Consider the following 19,470-nt stretch of genomic DNA (forward strand, 5'->3'; position numbering starts at 1 on the left):
GGTATTACGGTGCCCCTCAGGTGAGGTGGCAAGGAGAGATTGGGTGCAGGTTATTGTTCTCCAATGACCTGCACTCAATGATAAGGTATAGGACTGGAATTACATATAAACCAGTGGCAGTCCTATACTCAGTTGTTCGTTGTTCGTATTTTCGTGACTTCAAGTTTACCAACTATTTGATGCCTGATGAATTGCTAATCCTGTTTCCTGATTACTTCATCATTCCTGAGTAAGTGTCTATATTTTGCCTGTTATTTGTATATCTTGTGTTCACCTTCTTTAAGGAATAAACTATATTGATTATATCTACGTCGTGTTCAATTCAACCCAGATATTTTGGTGTATTATTATAACATACCTATCACAAGTTACCGTGACACCCATCCCCTGTCAACCTCCCTCCCCTCTCCATTTTGTACCTTTGGAATGTACTCACCCTTTCTAACAAGTTCCTCTCCTTACATGACTTATTTTTCTCTCACTCTCTGCTCCTCTTTGCTATAACCGAGACTTGGCTCACTCGGTCTCCCCTTTGCACTAGAAATGTGTGGCCTTTCTTTCTCCAACACTCTGCGCCCTGATGGCAGGGGTGAAGGTGTGCTGCTCCTCCTCTCCTCAATCTGTCATTACTGAAACCTTCCTATTCCTCCGCGAGAAAAAATGTGTGTACCATTGTACACGCACCTGAGTGCGTAGGGGGTGCGCTAGGCAGAAATATAAGGATATTCTTAGTATGTCCTAAAAAAGGACTATTACTGTTTGTGTGTGCGGGTGTGATGAAATCACCAATTTAACCCCTGCAATAACACAGTTAACCGTGATAATTACAATAAACAGATTATAAAAAACAAAACAAAAGAATGTGTAACCACTAGGCTATGTCCCTAAAGATGCAGACCGATAGCTTGCACAGATAATGGGTCCTTGTCAGTTGTTAGAGTGGAGGTTGCTGATTCTCCATACAAAACAATATGACATATATAAGAGGATATTTGGAATTGAACAAAAGTATCCTTGAGTGTAAGATTAAATCCTATGTGGTTGTTAAGTAGAGAGTAATGGGATGGTCCCACGTTTGTGCTCTAATAGGTATGTGTGTGAGTCCAATGAGTAAAATAAAGTAGATTGTTCATCTTAGTAAGCCTATAAGTGTGTGGTGCCAATGACACAGAATGATGACAATCACCGGAGCATATGTGGGGAAGCGTGTACAGCTGACCTGGTAGTAGCAGTAGAATCGAGCTTCATTGCTCTGATGTCCTCACCGTCAGCTTGCTAATGGTAACCCGTCTCACACGGAGCTTGTACCTCTTGAACACCCGGAGCCTGAATGAATGAATCCGGGGGCGTGTCGCTTTCTCGGTCGATTAGTGACGGGAAGTCCGTAGTTCCTAGGTCTCCCACGCTGTACCGCCTAGGTGCCCCACTCCTCCTCTGTCAACGAATCCGCCTCATAGGGACTCCAAGGGTGAGAGATATACTCTTGACAAACATAATGTCAGTCCCGCAATCCCATAGGAAGAGGCAGTTTAGTGTCCCGGCACCACACTGGCTAAAAATAACATGAAACAGAATAAGTGTTGTCCGGGGGTATACTCACTTCCCGGCTAGTGGACCTGCTCCTTGCGTGCTCCAAATCCGAATGCAGGTACAAGTAGAAAGAAAAGGGAATGGGCACTGCAAAAAAAGTGAGGCTGGCAGCAGGTATGATCATGAATAATTAATCTTCTTTATTGGGCATAATAGCCAACATTAAAAATGCACAGAGATCCTCTGACACGTTTCCCTCCTCTTGGGCGCTTTATCAAAGAGTGATCTTGTTCAGTAAAAGTGTGTTGTTAGTTGATGCTGCCCCAAATGAGAGGATACCGCTCCTCTTTAATACAGAAACCTCAGAGGAAAAAAAAGGTGAAGGGCGCAATCCATAGAAATACTTTAATAAAATGTAAACATTAAATATACATATACAATACAATGTGCAATCACACACAAAAAAAACAATGTATATTCGCTGATAAAAAGCTCTCAAGTCTCTCTTCTCCTGCACTTGCTGTTGGCTGGATGTCAAATGTCGTGGGAGCGTTTTCCCTGGGTGTTCGCTGGACTGTCTCAGACTGCCTCAGTGCTGAGGCACATCACCTTTTGAAGATCTGCAAACCTCTGCTTTCTGGCAATGGCTGCAGCTCTGCTCCATGGTTGTCTCCTGCTCCCGACCGGCGTCCTTGGTGATGAGGTATCCTCCCAGCTCCTCCCGGAACTGATGTCACTGACCCGGAAGTGGTGCGTCCCTGTCAGTGATCCAGCCCCTAGATGCAGCTCACTGTTCTCTTACTGACTGCAGGTGAGGGATGATCATAGAGAGTGGCCACAACGTGTGCCTGCTAAACTCCTCCCCATTGGTGAAGGCCAAAAGAAGAGGTTAGAGAAAGCAGGAGGCCCGAGGGAGAGAGGGGCCATCAGTACGGCAGTTGAAGTCCCCAAGGAGAAGAGAAGGGGAGTCCGAGGCGAGAAAGAAAGAGCCAGGATTCAAAGAGAGAGAAAGACAGAAGGGGGATGAGTAGAGGTAGGTGGGCAATAGATGACTACCACATGGAGAGGAAGAGGAGAAAAAAGATGGATAGTGTGAGCTTCAAAGGAAGGGGGAAAAAAGGGAGGAATAGGAAGCTGAGGAAAAAGAAAATATGAAGAGCACAATCCATATAAATACTTTTACAAAATGACCCGGAAGTGGTCCCAGGAGGAGGAGTTTAGCAGGCACAGTGTCACCTTGGCCACCGCTTACCTTTCCCATCGTACTTTCAGTGTCTTGTTTCCTAACACCGCCTCCTCTTCTGTCGATCTGTATGTGAGAGTACCCAGGGGTCTGTCCTGGGACCTCTTCTCTTTTCTCTTTACACACTCTCTCTAGGTGACCTAATCACATCTCTTGGGTTCAAATATCACCTCTATGCTGATGACACACAAATGTACTTTTCAACCACTGACATTACACCTGCTGTAAAGACCAAAGGTTCTAAATGTCTCTCTGCGATATCATCCTGGATGGCCCACCGCCGAATTAAACTTAACATGTCAAAAAAGACACTCCTCATATTACCTCCTTCTACATTATTGTTGGAAGCACTATTATACACCCAGTAGCACAAGCACGCTGCCTAAGGGTAACTGTTTCTTTGAGGAGGTAAGTAGGAATTTAGACCAGGGTAATGCAGTTGATGTGGTCTACTCAGATTTTGCAAAGGCTTTTGATACGGTTTCACAGAAGAGGTTGGTGTACAAAATAAAGAAAATTGGACTCAGTAATAATATATGCACCTGGATTGAAAACTAGTTAAAGGACAGACAACAGAGGGTTGTCATAAATGGAACTTTTTCAGGTTGGGCTAAAGTCGTGAGTGGAGTACCTCAGGGATCGGTACTGGGACCCCTGCTTTTTAACTTGTTTATTAATGACCTTGAGGTTGGCATCGAGAGCAAAGTCTCCATCTTTGCTGATAACACTAAATTGTGTAAGGTAGTAGAATCAGAGCAGGATGTAATTTCTCTTCAGAAGGACTTGGAGAGACTGGAAACGTGGACAGGTAAATGGCAGATGACGTTTAATACAGATAAATGTAAGGTTATGCATTTGGGATGCAAGAATAAAAAGACGAATTACAAATTAAATGGGGATAAATTGGGGGAATCCTTGATGGAGAAGGATTTAGGAGTGCTTGTAGACAGCAGGCTTAGCAATAGTGCCCAAAGTCATGCAAAGACAAACAAGATCTTATCTTGCTTTAAACGGGCAGTGGATGAAAGGGAAGTAAGTCAGACCATACACACCTGATCTCACTCATGCGTCCCTGCCATCTCTTCCCCTTTTCATTTAATACTGACCAGCCTTAAATCTCACCCCACAAATCAAGTATCCCAATAGCCTGCACTCATGGCTATTGTCCCACACTCAATCACTCCTACCACACATTGTGACCAAGCACTGCTATCTACAGCACTTACTCCCTCACCTACTGTCTCTGTAAGTTTCCCATTAAACCTCTTAGATTGTAAGCTCTTCAGGACAGGGATTTCCTTTCCTATTGTCTGATTTTGCTGCACTTATTGTATTATTATAATTCCCTGTACTGTATTCTTTGTGAAGCGCTGAGTACACTTTTGGCGCTATATAAATAAAGACATACAATACAATACAACATAATTATGCCCCTTTACAAAGCATTAGTAAAACCACACCTTGAATATGGAGTACAATTTTGGGCACCAATCCTAAGAAAATACATTATGGAACAGGAGAGGAGAGGGCAGAGAAGAGCCACCAAATTAATAAAGGGGATGGACATTCTAACTTATGAGGAGAAGCTAGCTAAATTAGATTTATTAACATTAGAAAAGAGGCGTCTAAGAGGGGATATGATAACTATATACAAATATATTCGGGTACAAAACAAGGAGCTTTCAAAAGAACTATTCATCCCACGGGCAGTACAAAGGACTCGGGGGCCATCCCTTAAGGTTGGAGGAAAGGAGATTTCATCAGCAACAAATGAAAGAGTTCTTTACTGTAAGGGCAGTTAAAATATGGAATTCATTACCCATGGAGACTGTGATGGCAGATACAATAGATTTAAAAAAAAAAAAAGGTTGGACATCTTTTTAGAAAGGAAAGGTATACAGGGATATACCAAATAAGTATACATGGGAAGGATGTTGATCCAGGGATTAATCCGATTGCCAATTCTTGGAGTCAGGAAGGAATTTATTTTTCCCCTTATGAGATATCATTGGATGATATGACTCTGGGTTTTTTTGTTTGCCTTGCTCTGGATCAATAAGTAAGTATAGATATAGGATAAAGTATCTGTTGTCTAAATTTAGCATAGGTTGAACTTGATGGACGTACGTCTTTTTTCAACCTCATCTACTATGTAACTATGTAACTCTCGACTCCTCTCTCACATTCAAAAGGTAACTAAAACCTGTAATTTTTTCTTCCGCAATATTACAAACCCTTTCCTCTGTTGCTCCACTGCTAAAACTCTGACACAATCGCTCATTCTCTCCCGTCTCGACTACTGTAACCTCCTGCTGTCTGACCTTCCTGCCTAACACCTGTCTCCCCTACAATCTATCCTAAACACTGCTGCCAGAATCACTCTACTCTTTCCTAAATCTGTCTCCCCTGCTGAAATCCCTCTCCTGGCTTCCTATCAAATCCCGTATCACACACTAAATTCTCCTAAATTTTAATGCTTTACACTCTTCTGCCCCTCCTTACATCTCAGCCCTAATTTCTTCACCATCCTGACTCTTGCGTTCTGCTCAAGGATGTCTTCTCTCTACCCCTTTTGTGTCTAAAGCCCTCTCCTGCCTTAAACCTTTCTCACTAACTGCCCCACACCTCTGGAATGCCATTCCCCTCAATATCCGACTAGCACCCTCTCTATCCACCTTTAAGACCCATCTTAAAACATACCTCCTTAAGGAAGCATACGAGTAACTCTCTGGCTGATACTTTACCAGCTTTAAGGGCATACTTAACTATACTTTAAGGGCAGATGCACTTACCAGAACATCTTCTTTCTGTTTCTGTAAGTTCTTCCTACGTACCAATTCAATTGTAAGCTCTTCGGGACAGGGACCCCTTTTCCTAAATGTCCCTTTTATGTCTGAAGCACTTATTCCCATCATGTGTTATTTGTATTATTTGTTATTTATATGATTGTCACGTATTTTACTGCTGTGAAGCTGTGAGGAATCGGGGAACACGTCCCTTGCGGCGTGTTGCCTACTCTCTTACCAACAGTACTGCGGCCGCCGCTGCTCCCCTCTTCTCTGGTGCGCACACCCCCGCTCTCGTTACAGAGCGTGCGTGCGCACCCGCTCTTCTTATACTTCGCTACGGAGCGTAGCTCCGCCCCCTCGGACGCACGCGTGACGTCGCGCAACGATCTCCAGCTGCGCGTCAAGCTTAAACGAGTCCCTTGTTCTCCTGCACCTATCCCAGCCTCCGCTGGGGCCGCGCCTCCTATGCCATTGGCTTCCTGACGACGCGTTGCTGTAAGGAAATTTAAGTGTGTTATAGAGGCCACGCGTGGTCCCCCGGCATTTAATTTAAATGCCTGGGGGAAGAGCGTGGGACCTCTATAACTGACGCGCTCGCTCCCTCCCCCCCCCGAAAATCGAGTGCCCCCCAGTCCTACATCACATGATGGGGAGAGGAGTAACCTGAGTTATCCCACATAGTTAATCCATTAAGGCCGTTAACCCTTTATAGTCCTTGTACCTGAATCACATTTGGTACATTTCCTGGGCCTGTACAGTATACTGTTTTCACGAGTGGCTGATCACACAGGCTGTAATAAATGAACAGGGAGATTAGAGACATTTGTCATAATAATTGCATTTTCGCGACTACTTTATTTTCCTTTGTAAAGTGTTCTAGCAGGCCTAAATAAATATATGTTTTCCAGTGAAAGGGCAGGCAACATTCCTAATAAATAAGTTCTTCAGAGCAGAGACTCTTTTTTTTTCTCTCAATGTTTTATTTTACATTGAATGCATGTATGCCTATTTTATTACTTATGTTTCCATATTTTGTCTTGTATACTGTCTTTACAGTTTTTGCACATAATCAGTACTGTTATCTAAATAAAAGTACACATAGGGAGATTTGTGAGTGAAATTATGGTGTTTGCTCAAATGTACGTACCTGCATTGGGATAAGGTAACTTTGACATTACTAATAACATAATGAAATGTTACTTATTACTTTTACTAGGGAGGAAGCAGAAAAATACTTTCAAACTCATTTTCTGCCAGTTTCCCTTGATAAATAGGGCGGTGACCTGTATAGCTTTGACATCTTGCTAAGAAGGTTTCTGATATACCAATAACATTAATAATATTACGGGGCCTTAATTTGCACTAAAAGCACTAGGCCCCATTACCATGGTGACGCCTCAGGGCACTGTCAATTTCTCGCGATATCTCATTGGCTGCCCAGAGCCGGGGGCCGGACTCCCCACTTGCGCATGCGCATTGAGTCTCGTCTGTGGGCGGGATTTTTCCTCTGGTTGTGTCCGCCATCTTGTTTCGGTTCCCGCTTGCCCCCCCCCTTCTCCCCCCAATTCCTGTCACCCCGGAGCGCGTGCAGGATTCACGATTTCGGCACATCCCTTATCTTTCGTTCCTCTATCTCTACCCTCTACCGATCCGGGCTCGGTGGTCTGTCACCCGCGGGAGAAGCCCGGCGAGGTGCGTGAGGGGGAGCCGGACCGGTGACTTGTTGTCTTGAGGTGAGCTGGGGGGGGGGGGGGGGGTGAAGAATTCGGCCGAGGGGGGAGGGGAGAGCCAAGCGGGCACTGGAGACCGGCACGGACCGGTCCAGACCTCTTCCCCGCCTCGGGCCTCGCTCATTGGTGGAGGCCGCGGCCTGGCCGGTGTGATTGGTTGGGGGGAGCCGCGCGCAATTTATTGGCGGGGAAGCAGGAAACCGAGGGGGTGAAAGAAAGCTGAAGGGGGGGCTGGGGACTCAGGGCCGGCCATCCTGTGCGACAGGGCACATCCACCAGCTCTCCAAGGGGCCCGATCAGGAAATATTTAGGAGTAGAAGGGCCACATGCCCTTGTTATAATGCCATTTAAAATACATTGACAGACTTCAAAGTGATAGTATTTCAACATTTTGGAAGTGTGTGTGTATAGCATCTGTATCATATATATGCGGCAATGTGCTTGCTCTGTCACTGATGGAAGGAGGGGAGTCCTATCAAAGAAAACAAGCATTTTTTTGAGGGATGTAGCTACGACGTCATGGGGCACTCTGGGTGACCCAAACCAGTGATGTAGTAACTATGTACCCGAGTACTCAAAGGGTTAATTTGCAGTGTGAAAATTGCATTTTGTTCCTGCTAACCTCATACTAGTTGCTTGGGCAGCAGAGTCCAAGGGGCAACATCAAGTCCCTTTGTGGGCTGGCAGTTAAAGAGCCCTGCTTTATGGCTTAGAGCAGGTGTGCGCAAACTGGGGGGGTGGCAGATTTTCCCCCAGGCATTAAATTAAATGCCGGGGGATCGCGTGGGGCCCATGCAACACTCCACTTACCGGGATTCAGCTGGCTGTGTGACTCGTCGCCATGGCAACGCAGGGCCACGTGACACGCGTCAAATGACGCCGCATGTGATGTCACATGACCCCGCAGCGTCATTTGACGCGGAAACAAGGTAGTGGCGGGGTGTCGTGAGAGCCAGGTAAGGGAAGACGGGGGCGCAGCTTCAAACGTTTGTGCTCTCCTGGCTTAGAGCCGGGGTGTGCAAATTGAGGGGCATGAGATTTTCTGGGGGGGTGGGATGCGTGGCGTTTAGAGGCCTCGCACTCTTCCCCAAAGCATTTAAATTAAATGCCGGGCGATCGTGCGCAAGACCTCTGTAAGTTCCTTTACTTGATCGGCGGCCTCTGGTGATGTCGCCATGGCAACGTGGTGTCAATTGACGCCACAGGGGTCACATGACGTGACATTAGAAACGGCGACAACAAGGGTGGGGGGCACAGACTAAGAATGTGCACCCCTCTTTTAGAGGTCACATAGATGGTGCCGACATACTCTAGCGCAATGCCGTAGTGATATGTAGAAGAAAATTGTTTATAGACCTTGTTCTCTTCTGTACAGTCATCAGTCTATTTCAGTGTGAAGGTGGTGCTTCCATATTCCGTAGCGCAGTACGAGACGGACATAATTGATATTTATTTTTCAGGTGTATACATATTCCACAGCGCAATAGTGTGTTAAAGAAAATGCCATGTGTTGGCCAAATAGACACTTGCTGATTTTATCAGAGGAATATAGAATCCCATATTGTAATAAACCGTGATAAAAGGTGGCAAACAAATGAGTCTAAATGGGGGCCTGGTGTCCGTTGGCAGGTATTGGGTCAATTGAGTGGTACTGATGGATTTGCAGTGGGGGGAAATGGAGGAAGTGGGTGCAAGGAGTGATACAGTAGGTGCTGAGGGGTGTTTTCATGGCTAAAATGGAAGGAGGTGTGGTGGTGGTGGAAGGTATATTTGGTTTATTTGGGAAACTGTTAAAGTGTTATGCGGTATGTTTTAGGGATTGTTAATTATCCATGGGGAGCAAGTGAGAGGTGTATTGGTAATCAGATATTTCTGGTGGTAAAATACTCAATATTCTGTTTTTGTATAACGTTGCTAATACAAGTCTGGTGCATAGAATATTGCTATCACAATGAGGCCCCAGTAAACCTGGAAACCTGTTCTTGGGGTGTGTGTGTCAATTTGTTCCAATTTCCCTGCAGAATGTTGTATTATTTACGTAATCCTCATTTACAGAGGATAAAACATGTAGCTGAATACATGTAACAACCACTTCATCCATTTATATTAGCTCATGTATGACAATTTTTAGATTGGCTGTTAATATCTTGGAACTCCCCCCCCCCCCCCCCCGTTTGCCAAAATGACACTGGGGTAATCTAGTAGGTTCCTCCAACACTGAGCTGATTAAATCAACAAATCCCATAATACACATTGACTTCTGTGGCATCAAATTAATAGCAATAGTACAGTACCTGAGAGGAAGTGGTCACAGCAGGGGATATGTTGGCTTTTGGCTCACACAGGGAGCTGCGGGGCAGTCTTGGCTAACTGTCATGACAAATTAGTGTCTTCTGATTATAGTAAGCCTTGAGCATCCAGGCTCCTGTTTGATCAGTGGAAAGAAAACATAATAGGCAGTACCCAATATGTGCCATACGCAACCTGAAACACACCACAAACAGTGTATTGTAGGTCTGCCTAGGACTTAAAGAGTTAACATGTTTGAATTTCATATGCAAGCCTCTTTCCCTCTCTGTACATATAAGAGGGATATGTCTGTATAATTCATTGTTATTGTACTCTTGCAGAGTCCTAGTAGTTGTATTGATGAATTGTTTGGCTTGTTGTGTGTCTGTGTGTGTCTGTGTCTAAGCAGAGGCTGTACTGAAAGTTTATAAGGGTTCCATGTAAAAATGGATTTGAGGCAAATGGTACACACTGCTCATTTGCATGTCATTTTCCAGAATCCCTTGCTGCAATGGAAGCGCTGTAAGCTAGGTGAGAATGGCGAAAAGCAGGGTTGCAGACCTGTCTGACATGTGAATGTGCTCACAAGTGATATTTTTATTTGATATATAATCACACCTTTTGAGCAATAATTTATATTGCACTTGCATGCTGTATGTATAATTTTTAACATATGTTGAGAGGAAATAAAATGGTCCTAAGGTGACACAAGCTCATAAACCTTAAGGTCAGTATGCCTTCAAAGCTCATATGTAAAAACACCTGCAGAAATGTTATCCTGGTCTAATAAAACTTATCACAACAAATCTGTTTTACTATGCAGCTGACAGGTTTTGGTTGCCCTTTATTGCTCCTCTAACTGTAAATGAAATAGCCCATGTGTAAAGTGCACTAAGTAAGATATTGCTATTCCAACTGGGATTTACAATTGTCTATACAGTGCTAGTTAATTCTGCATGAGTAATTTTTGTCTGTATAAAATGAAGGTGCAGGTAGTCCTACTGTTTATTCTTCGCCCTTACTATAGATTTTTTTTCAAGCAACCAGCTGCAAATGGAGATTTATCTTGGAAACTATGAGCTTGTTGGGGAGTTGTGTATATATATTCTTAAATTGAGGATTATTTCTGCTCTTGGGGTTCTACATTTTAGACTTTTTCCAATAGACACTATAGTCCCTGCTTTAAAAGTAATTGCTGTCTGAGGCATTTTGTTTAGATCTTCTGCTGTAGGGACATCTGGTCTATGTTAGTTCTAGGACAATCTAGTTGTACAATATGTGTGGTTGAGTTTTGTGGGATTCACTAAGCTGCTATGCGGTATCGCACCCTGATCCAGCGTTAACTGCCATTCAAGTCAATGGCAGTTAACGCCACATCGGAGTTTATGAATCTGCCCCTATGTTTCTGACACGGCACTAACTGGTAAGGTCGCCTATCATAATTTGCTTGTTACTCATTTTGTTTTGGAACACTGATTAACTGATTATGTGCTGTTAGAAAGATGCTTCATATTGATACTTTGTGCTGTCAAATGTAAGAGTTTTTTTTGTTAAACATTTATATAACATCTTTCACCAAAAGTTCTGGAGCAATATTAAGAAATCACTAAAACTCGAAATAGGGGTAAACAATGTTTTGAATGAAAAATGTGTTAATATAATTTTAATCAGTTGTCAGTATACATTGAATATTATAGTTATATCCAAATTCTAACATAAATAACTTAAATAAAATCTTTTTCACATAACGAACACTGTAGCGTAACAATTTCTCCTTGTGTACGATACCGCTTTAAATTCACACAAATGTCTATTAAGTAAATCAAGTTAAGAGTCTCAGGATGTTGTGAATGATAGCCGAATGCAGTGGGTTAGAAGAGCACACACTACAATGGGGCAGATGATTTTATTTAAACGAAAAAAAATTCCTCTCAACTGCAGTACACTATCTTCCATAGGGCGAAAATACAAGAAAAAAGGGGGAGCACAGGTTGAGGGATGAAAGGGGTAACAAATTCAAAGTAATTAAGCTCGAGAGTGTAAGTTCTCGAACTAATAAACGTGGGAGTGGTGGAGTGTATAATAACACAAACACTTACACGGCCTTGTGCAAATGCTGTCGCATCCAGGTTTCTTTTCTTCTTCTTTACTTCTATATTCTCCTGATATGGTGTTTCTTCTCTCTTGATCCAAATGATGACCTCTTCAGTTTACCAGCAACTCTTGATTGCGGTATCCCCCTCAGGGTAAATGGACAAAAGTATAGACAAATGTTAAGGGACAATATAAATATTCATAGCAATGCCTGACTCCAATGGTTGCGAGGATATATATAAAAGCAGAAAAAACTGCAATCACTCACACGGGCAGGTGTGAGTGTGGTCTTTTAGGAGGTGTCTTTCTCCTTATGTGTAGAGGTAGCGCCCGGGTATTTCTCTTCACCACTATCTTCTATACCCTGAGAGTTGGGAATACTCTTGAAGGAGAAGCACCTTCCACTGATGGACTATATGGCTTTTTACACCAAATTATGATTCTAGGCTACTCAAATATAGTTTTTAATATCTGCTATGTGTGCTAGCATTATTGAGATTGGTAATTATTGTGCAAATTTTTAGCGCTTTTTGGCTGATTGTTTTACAGCAGGGCCTCGCGTTTCGCTTCTTGGCGATCCGCTAATACGGCGGTACCGAGAAGGGGGCTGCCATGTCTGCGCATGCACAGAAGGGAGACGACCGAGTTTGCTCATGCGCAGAAGGGAAGGAGACGTCAAAAATCTCCAGTGGCGCTTTTCGCGCTGCGCCATGGAACGGAACTCGCCGTATGAGCGGTGCGCTACTGTATGTAGAATGATGGTCGAATGTCTGTGCTGGTTATTGGCTCCTCGTGATGAACACTGAAACTCTCCACCACAGTTGTAAAGCATGAAATCAATAATCTGAGATTCCAATTTACGTAATGTGCTGCCCTGGCTTTTATGTTGTTACTGTACCATAAAGTCTTTAAAAAAGAAAAACTGCTGATTTTTGTTTTTCAGTGGAAACCGATCTTTGCATTTCCTATTTTGGTATTGTACTCAGCCAGGCATAGCTGTCCAGCTAGACACAGACACAAACATTTCATTTCGTGGGCTCATTTTAGCGCTGAGAAATTGGTGAAGATAAGCCAGAATATCAGGTTTCATAGGCATAAATTAACCCAGTAAAATTGTGAGGTGCTGATCTCATTGCCAATTGTTTATATCTTTCGTGTAATCTGTATTTTCCCTGATGTCGCTATAATGTGTGTTGAACACACATTACCTCTCTCTGTCCCAGGCTAGCAAGCGGCTATTGCTGCTCCATTTTGCATAAACTAAGTGTTTATCCCCAAAGCTACCTTGCCCATTTTTTTATGTTGGGCTCACCCTGTAACACATGCAATAACCAGAGAGTCTTTTTGAATGGTAAAGGATAATTGGGATGGGCAGTGGGGGTTGCATGGTGTACCTGTCGGAGAGCTCATGTTGCATTGTGGATGCCGGGTCCCACCCTAAAGAAACTGTTTTAATAGATTTCCTAGTGTGTTGTCAAAATCTTTTAATGTTTTACAGAGCAGTGTGTTTGTTTTTAGGGGGTTTCCTGGATAGGAAACACTTGTCTTTTTATAACTGAAGCACGCATGAAGAGCGCAGGCCTTGTTCTGAATGTCTCTGTAGCAACAGTAACAGCATGATCTGAACGGCTGCTTTAATCCCCAAACTAAAACAAGAGTTGGTTTTCAGCAAACTCTTTCATGTCTGGCCAATTTAGAAAACATATTGCAGTCACATTTGGCCTAAAGATTTCATATTTGAAATGCTCCTCATAGTTTTTCAGTTCTTGACCACATATTTCCCCCTCTTTCTGCCGTGCTATTCAGATGGAATAGTCCATGTAAAATGGGCAGGCCAAGTGATTCTTATCTGCCAACTATTTCTATGTTTCAATGGAGTACTGTGTCTAATTTTTATAGTGAATGTATATGGTCAATTTTCCTTAAAACTGTAGATCTTTTGAAATGGAGAAAAAAGACACTGAATATTTGCATGTCCATATGATGACAGCAAACATACTATGTTCCCCCTAAAAAATAGCATTCTGTAGGATAAAGTATTATTACGTTTTACCACTTTTCCACCTGTTCAAAGTTTCTTCTCCTTAGATTTTAGATAACTGACTCAAAAAGCATTTTTGGTTCCTGCTGAACACTATTGCTTGGCCTCGTGTGCCTTCTTAACCCCTTTCAAACATTGTTGGAGAAACCCTAAGTGAAGATTCTGGTGATGGACATTACTATGGGCTACAGTTCAGCAGGGGCACACGGCTTTTATAGTTAATATAGCAAAACCAGGGAACAGCAGTTATTTATAATATCTCTAAAACAGATCTATAGTGTGTTTGCACAATGCTGCATGCTCACAGAGTAAAATCATTTTCCCCCTTCCACTTAAATTGTTGCTTTGAATTTTTTTTATAGGGGTCGCTCTTTTAACCAAGCTTCCCATGGGTGGTAATGCATGTTTTTAGCTGTTTATCCTGTTCTAGAAGGGATAGAGGACTGTGAGGTTGGAAAGAGCTTCCGTCTATGAAGAAATCTCTTGTTGGTCAGTTAAAGTATCACAACCTACAAGAATCGCTGCTGTGATATTTTGGCACACGGCATCCTCCGCAGGTAACTTGTAGATAAAGTGAAGGTCACTGATAATAGGCATTATTATGTATGTTACAGCAACAAAGACGTTTAACGATCCACGCTGTGCCTGTGCGTTACTACATGGTATCCACTAATATATGGTACTCTGCAGAAAAACACAAGTACCTCCCTGGAGTGGTCATGAACAGTTTATAAAGTTTCTTCCCGCGAGTGTATCAGCACGAACTAGAGTATATTACTTTTTGTATTGACTGAAATGGCAGTTCTGTCCACAAAGAACTGGAACGGATAGTTTTGTCCTTCAAGGACTTTAGGCCATTATAGCAAGAATTTCCTGTGACCTTGTACATAGTGAAACCTTCCGCCGGTTTACCTGTATTGTGAGACTAACTGCACTGTAGCATTACAACAGGTTCGGTTGTGCAGGCTCTGGAGCTAGCTGGATTCATACACCGTCACTGCCATGGGGGCCTGCAACACACCAACTTTTTATACCTCTTTGTTTTATTAGTCATGTTTAATAGCTGTTCAAGTTTAGACTTGAATGCCTAACGAGAGATTTGGATTTGAAGCTTTTATGGCAACCATTCCTCTTTCTTCGTGCTTTCTTGTTTTATGTTCTTATTGCATATGTAGTTTGCTGCTTTCTTTAAATGGTGTTGCACTGCTTGTGTGTAGCTTTACAATTAAATAAATAAAATACACATAGCGAGTCTCGAAATATAACGGCGTACCTGGTTTCCTATTATAAGGTATTCATACAGAACTAAAGAAGGAAAGCTAGTTTCATATGGGAGTGTGTATAGTGAGTTGTGTTGTTGTTAATTTACTTTTGCTTTATGAATAAAACGAACACCAGAGAATGTTGTTATGGCGTATGTGTTCAGTCACTTAGTAAAAAGAAAACTATATATCTCTATATAAACACCTCTACCAGACAGTGTAAATCTATATCTTTTTAAAAAAAAATGTAACATTAAAAGAAAAGGCCCATGATCGGTTAAATAGTTAATGATCTCTTTTCATGGATGTGAACGGTTCTGTAAAGTCACTTGGTCTGACCCCTGTTCATCTCAAGGTAACTTTAAAACAGGAAGTGTAACAGGAGGTGATTGATGATGAGATCCACCAATGCCAGCTGTACAGTATCCTCAAATAACAAGGACTGGCCAATGAGGAGACAGGGGAGGCGGGGTCTGGTGTCATGTAGCAAGCTAGATTGAATGCCTTTGACTGTTAAAGTGGAAGGAGGCTGCAGGGTTTCTTTCATTGGAGACTTGGGAGTTTTTCCCTGAGACAGGGGTCAGCTGAAAGACAAAGAAAAATGGCGAGGAGTTTGCAGGGAGAGCAGCTCCCGTTGGCTCGGGCTCTGTACTGGCTCTCTCAGCCCTTTCCTTGCATGTCCTCGTGCCTTTGTCCCTTTTTTTTTTTTTTTCCCGAGAGGGGGAGGGCAAGGGAGAGTGGAGCAGAAGGGGGAAGATAAAAATGCTCTCGCTTTTTCGTAGCATTGAGAAATATGAATATTCCAACAAAATGTTTGTGTTCCTGGTAAGTTCCGTTTTTCTTTTTATGGTGTTTTAAAGTGTGAAAGCTCCTCCGCTTCATTGAGAAACCCAAGTTTGTACTGTGTGAGAAAATGCCCCCCTTTACATTCCTGACATACCTTCTTCTGCACCTATTGCACTGCTGAGTGTGGATTTTGTCAGCCCTTGACTAACCATATGTATTTTTTCCCCACTTGTGTTGTAGATATGTAGTGATAATAACTTGTGCAAAGTGCAGTTAATCATTTGCAAGGGGAATGCAGTATGTAAGAGCAACTATTTTTTTTCTGTAATGAGCTGCTTACAATGAAGGGAACAAAGGAAGAATATTTTTTTTTTTATGTTAATGAGCGCAGTAATGGCAAAATGTTTACAAGCTCCTTACAGAAGTTCTTGTATTAACTCTTTCACCAACAGATTGACCTGCAATATATTTCTTTGCCATGTTTTGTAGGCCTTGCTGGCAGTAAAGGGGTTAAAGTAGTGCAAATACAACACAAATGCTATTTAAACTGGTCAGATAGTAAGATTACAATATTGCAAGGCCCCATAACGTTAAATTGTTCTATACATTTGCTGGCCTTGTCATGGCATCATTGTTTCGTAAATGTTGTTTTCCATGTGTGGAACAACTATAATATTACATAATCAGCAGCTGTTACTGCAGTTAAAAATGCTTTCTGTACCTGGATATTTTACACTTTAATGCCTGTTTGTCAGTGAGATCGAGCATAACATCCTCTGCTTACTTGCTTTGTTATAGAGGTTAAATTAAATGATCCTGCCATTGTCACGTTTCCCTAGTGTTTGAGGACATATGTTCTGTTGCCTTTGCAGGTACATCAATCTATTTCAGAAAATCGAAGACCGTTCCTTATATCACTAGCATGTGGCTGTGTCACCTGGGTAATAGCAAAAACCATTAGTGACCCTTTAAATAATCGTCCATATTATAATAGGTGTACATGAGGATTCTCTTCCTGTTTTGGTTGTTGTAAATAAGGTATGAAGGTCATTGGAATGTTAGCTGTGCAGAAAAGCAATCTAGACCAGGCACTATGGAAGCTCTGCAGGCAAAAAGCACAATACTCCAGTCAGCGTGGGGAAGTTATACAGCCAGGGTTCATTCGATTTGTGAAGAGATCTGGAAGCCATGTTTTGGGGGTTTTCCATACCCGCATTCTAGGCTTACTGCTCCAGTTCAAGTTGCTGGAGCCAGGCCTTCCCCAATCAGCGTGACCTTGAAATACTGCTGCCTTGGAGTTTGGGAAATGAAGGACAAAGTTTGTTTGTGCAGCTTTAAAGAGAAGGAAAAAACTACAGCATAGGAAAGAATGCTGCTGGTATTAAACAAGTCTAGAATTCAGAGTTCTTTATTAATATTTATACTTTTAAACATCCTGGAATGGTTACTGTGGGCTAAAGTAATCCTATTGCAGCTTTTTCCCAACCTGGGTTACAATTATACTATTACACATACACTATTTCTGTCAGTGCCCATTGTAGCTAATCTGTGGGAGGCTTTTATTTGTTGTCACTGCTGCACTTTGTGATTTTTGCCCCTTTTTTTTTTTTCTCTCTCTCTGAATGCGATTGAGTTTGTGATATGCCTTTTTTTTTTTGGTTTGGCACAAATGTTCTTGGCTATACTACCTAGTCAGATGTAGCGTAGGAGTGAATTTCTCTGATGTTTTAGGCTTTTGAGGTTAGTGTTCCGAAGCTTTATGCACCAGCAAAAGTTTTTCTGTATGATAATGCAACTTATTTTTATTTTTTAGCCATGCTGGGAATGTTTTCATGATTTTTAGCTTGTCTGGATACAAGAAACCATTGTTATGTTGTCAGTAAATGGATCAGCAATGAAATACAAACCCCCCCTTCCCCACCACCCCCCAATAAACCGAAAGTAACACCGGTAAGTATCCTGGAAATGTGGGGGTCTCGGTGTGGCTTCCTCTGACCGTAGACAAGCCATTTGGTAATTGGTAAGCGCTATTCTGCATTAAAGGTGTTAAACATTAACAGTTGTAGGTGCAAGCATTATGTGTGCAGGCCACCTTTGGCAGTGAATAGGGGCTAAAGAAAAGACTTGGTACCCATTAAATGTGAGTATCTTTTACCCCCGGCACAGCTGCTATTAGTGTCTGACCTGCTTTTACATTCTTCCTTGGAACAGGTGCCTACTGATCCTTTTGAAGCCAGAGACCCCACCAAAGAGTTCAGCAAATATTTGATTTACTCTGTAGGGCATTTACAAGGACCTTTTGATTCTTTGAACCTTTATCTCCTCACTGGAGTGTGTGAAATCTTTTCTGTGTTGTGCCATTCATTTAATTCTTCAAATAAAGTGTTCTCGCTTAGCAACACCTATCAACGTGAAAGCCATTTAAACGCTATTTTAGAATGTGGTATAAGTAAAGGCTTTGCATATTTAGTCCCTACAGCCAACTACATAAAAACATAGTAAGAGATATTGAGGACTCTACAGTGCAGAATTGTTTTATACTAGTTACTGTCTCACTGCTAGAACTGGAAAAAGGTGCAACACTGGCCATGTGGTTTTGTTTCTCTTGATTTGTTTCTGTTTTGTTTGCATAAAATACAAAAGAAAAAAATGCCACAAAATGTCCCCGGAGAGGGAACCATTGGAGAATTTTACATTCGGGTGTATCACGTGTGAGAAAATGAGAGCAATTGTGCAAAAAACCAATGTATTGACATCACGTGCTATTAGATTGCATAAAAGACGACAGTTAAGAAGCATCCACAAGGACCATCATCCAGATAAGATCTCATTCACTGCTCCAAGGGCCTGCAACACATTCCCCTGCTGACAGAGTCCGAGCAGCACACTCCCGTGGTATGGTGCTGTTGTGGTGACAATTTTTACATTTATCAACAAATATGTCATTGTGAATTATAGATTGTGACAGTGTTTCACGATAATGTATCACTTTTTCCAATATTATATTTATTGTACTATTCCTTTTATTAGGAGTGTAGATTACTTGTTATTGACAAGTTATTCGTTGCTTTTTTGGTTACAGTGTGAATGAACTCTAATATAAAACACATTTTTTTTTCTTTAAAGTTTTTGTTGCCAAGTTTATAATTAATGCAGAATATTTACTATTTTATCAATAAATGGAAATAACACTTAAATTCTCTTGGTTCCCTAACTGTATATACTCTGCAGGGTCGATCTGCTACTCTGTTTACATGTTTTATACGGTCTAGGACATTTGGTTGCGGCCCTTTTGCCGCAATCAAATGGCCGCTGGAAGCTGCAGCCTCCGGCCACTTCACCGCTATGGTAAGTGCCTTATCCTAAAACCCCTTCAAGTAACCCTCTATCCTAACCGCTAAAAGTATACAACAAAAAACAAACAAAGATGCCCAAAGCTACTTCCAACGTGATAAAAATACACAGTGCAATACCTATAGATTCTCTTGAAAAAGGGTAATTTAGTTTAACACTTTGGCCAAAGCGTCTTAAGCCTGCTGCCACTTTCAAGGCATGACCGTTAGCAGGTCATAACACTCCCTGAGTTAAAATTCTTATTTACCTGTATAGTTACAGGAAGAATGATCTGCAATGGTTCTGTTGTAACCCAGTAAAATGAAACTGACTTGCCAACTTGGAAAGTGGGGAGGGGTGAGCTTAAACCTTG

At 42.1% G+C, this 19,470-nt stretch overlaps 2 protein-coding genes across 3 annotated transcripts in view; one reads left to right on the top strand and one right to left on the bottom strand.

The window, feature by feature from the left end:
* Positions 1–5,782, bottom strand: part of RIMS3 (regulating synaptic membrane exocytosis 3) — a 130,641-nt gene extending 124,859 nt beyond the window's left edge. Inside the window, exon 1 of the mRNA XM_075604619.1 lies at positions 5,566–5,782. The gene's annotated coding sequence lies outside the window, so the exon portion shown is untranslated. The remainder of the gene's footprint in view (positions 1–5,565) is intronic.
* A 1,294-nt stretch (positions 5,783–7,076) lies between these two features.
* NFYC (nuclear transcription factor Y subunit gamma) overlaps positions 7,077–19,470 on the top strand; it is a 34,919-nt gene continuing 22,525 nt past the window's right edge. Inside the window, exon 1 of one of the 2 annotated variants that reach the window (XM_075604621.1) lies at positions 7,077–7,295. The gene's annotated coding sequence lies outside the window, so the exon portion shown is untranslated. Of the gene's footprint in view, positions 7,296–15,515; positions 15,804–19,470 lie in introns of those variants that run through there. The other variant, XM_075604622.1, reaches the window with a different exon arrangement.

Source organism: Ascaphus truei, chromosome 6 (genome assembly GCF_040206685.1).
Source record: "Ascaphus truei isolate aAscTru1 chromosome 6, aAscTru1.hap1, whole genome shotgun sequence".
NCBI lineage: Eukaryota > Metazoa > Chordata > Amphibia > Anura > Ascaphidae > Ascaphus > Ascaphus truei.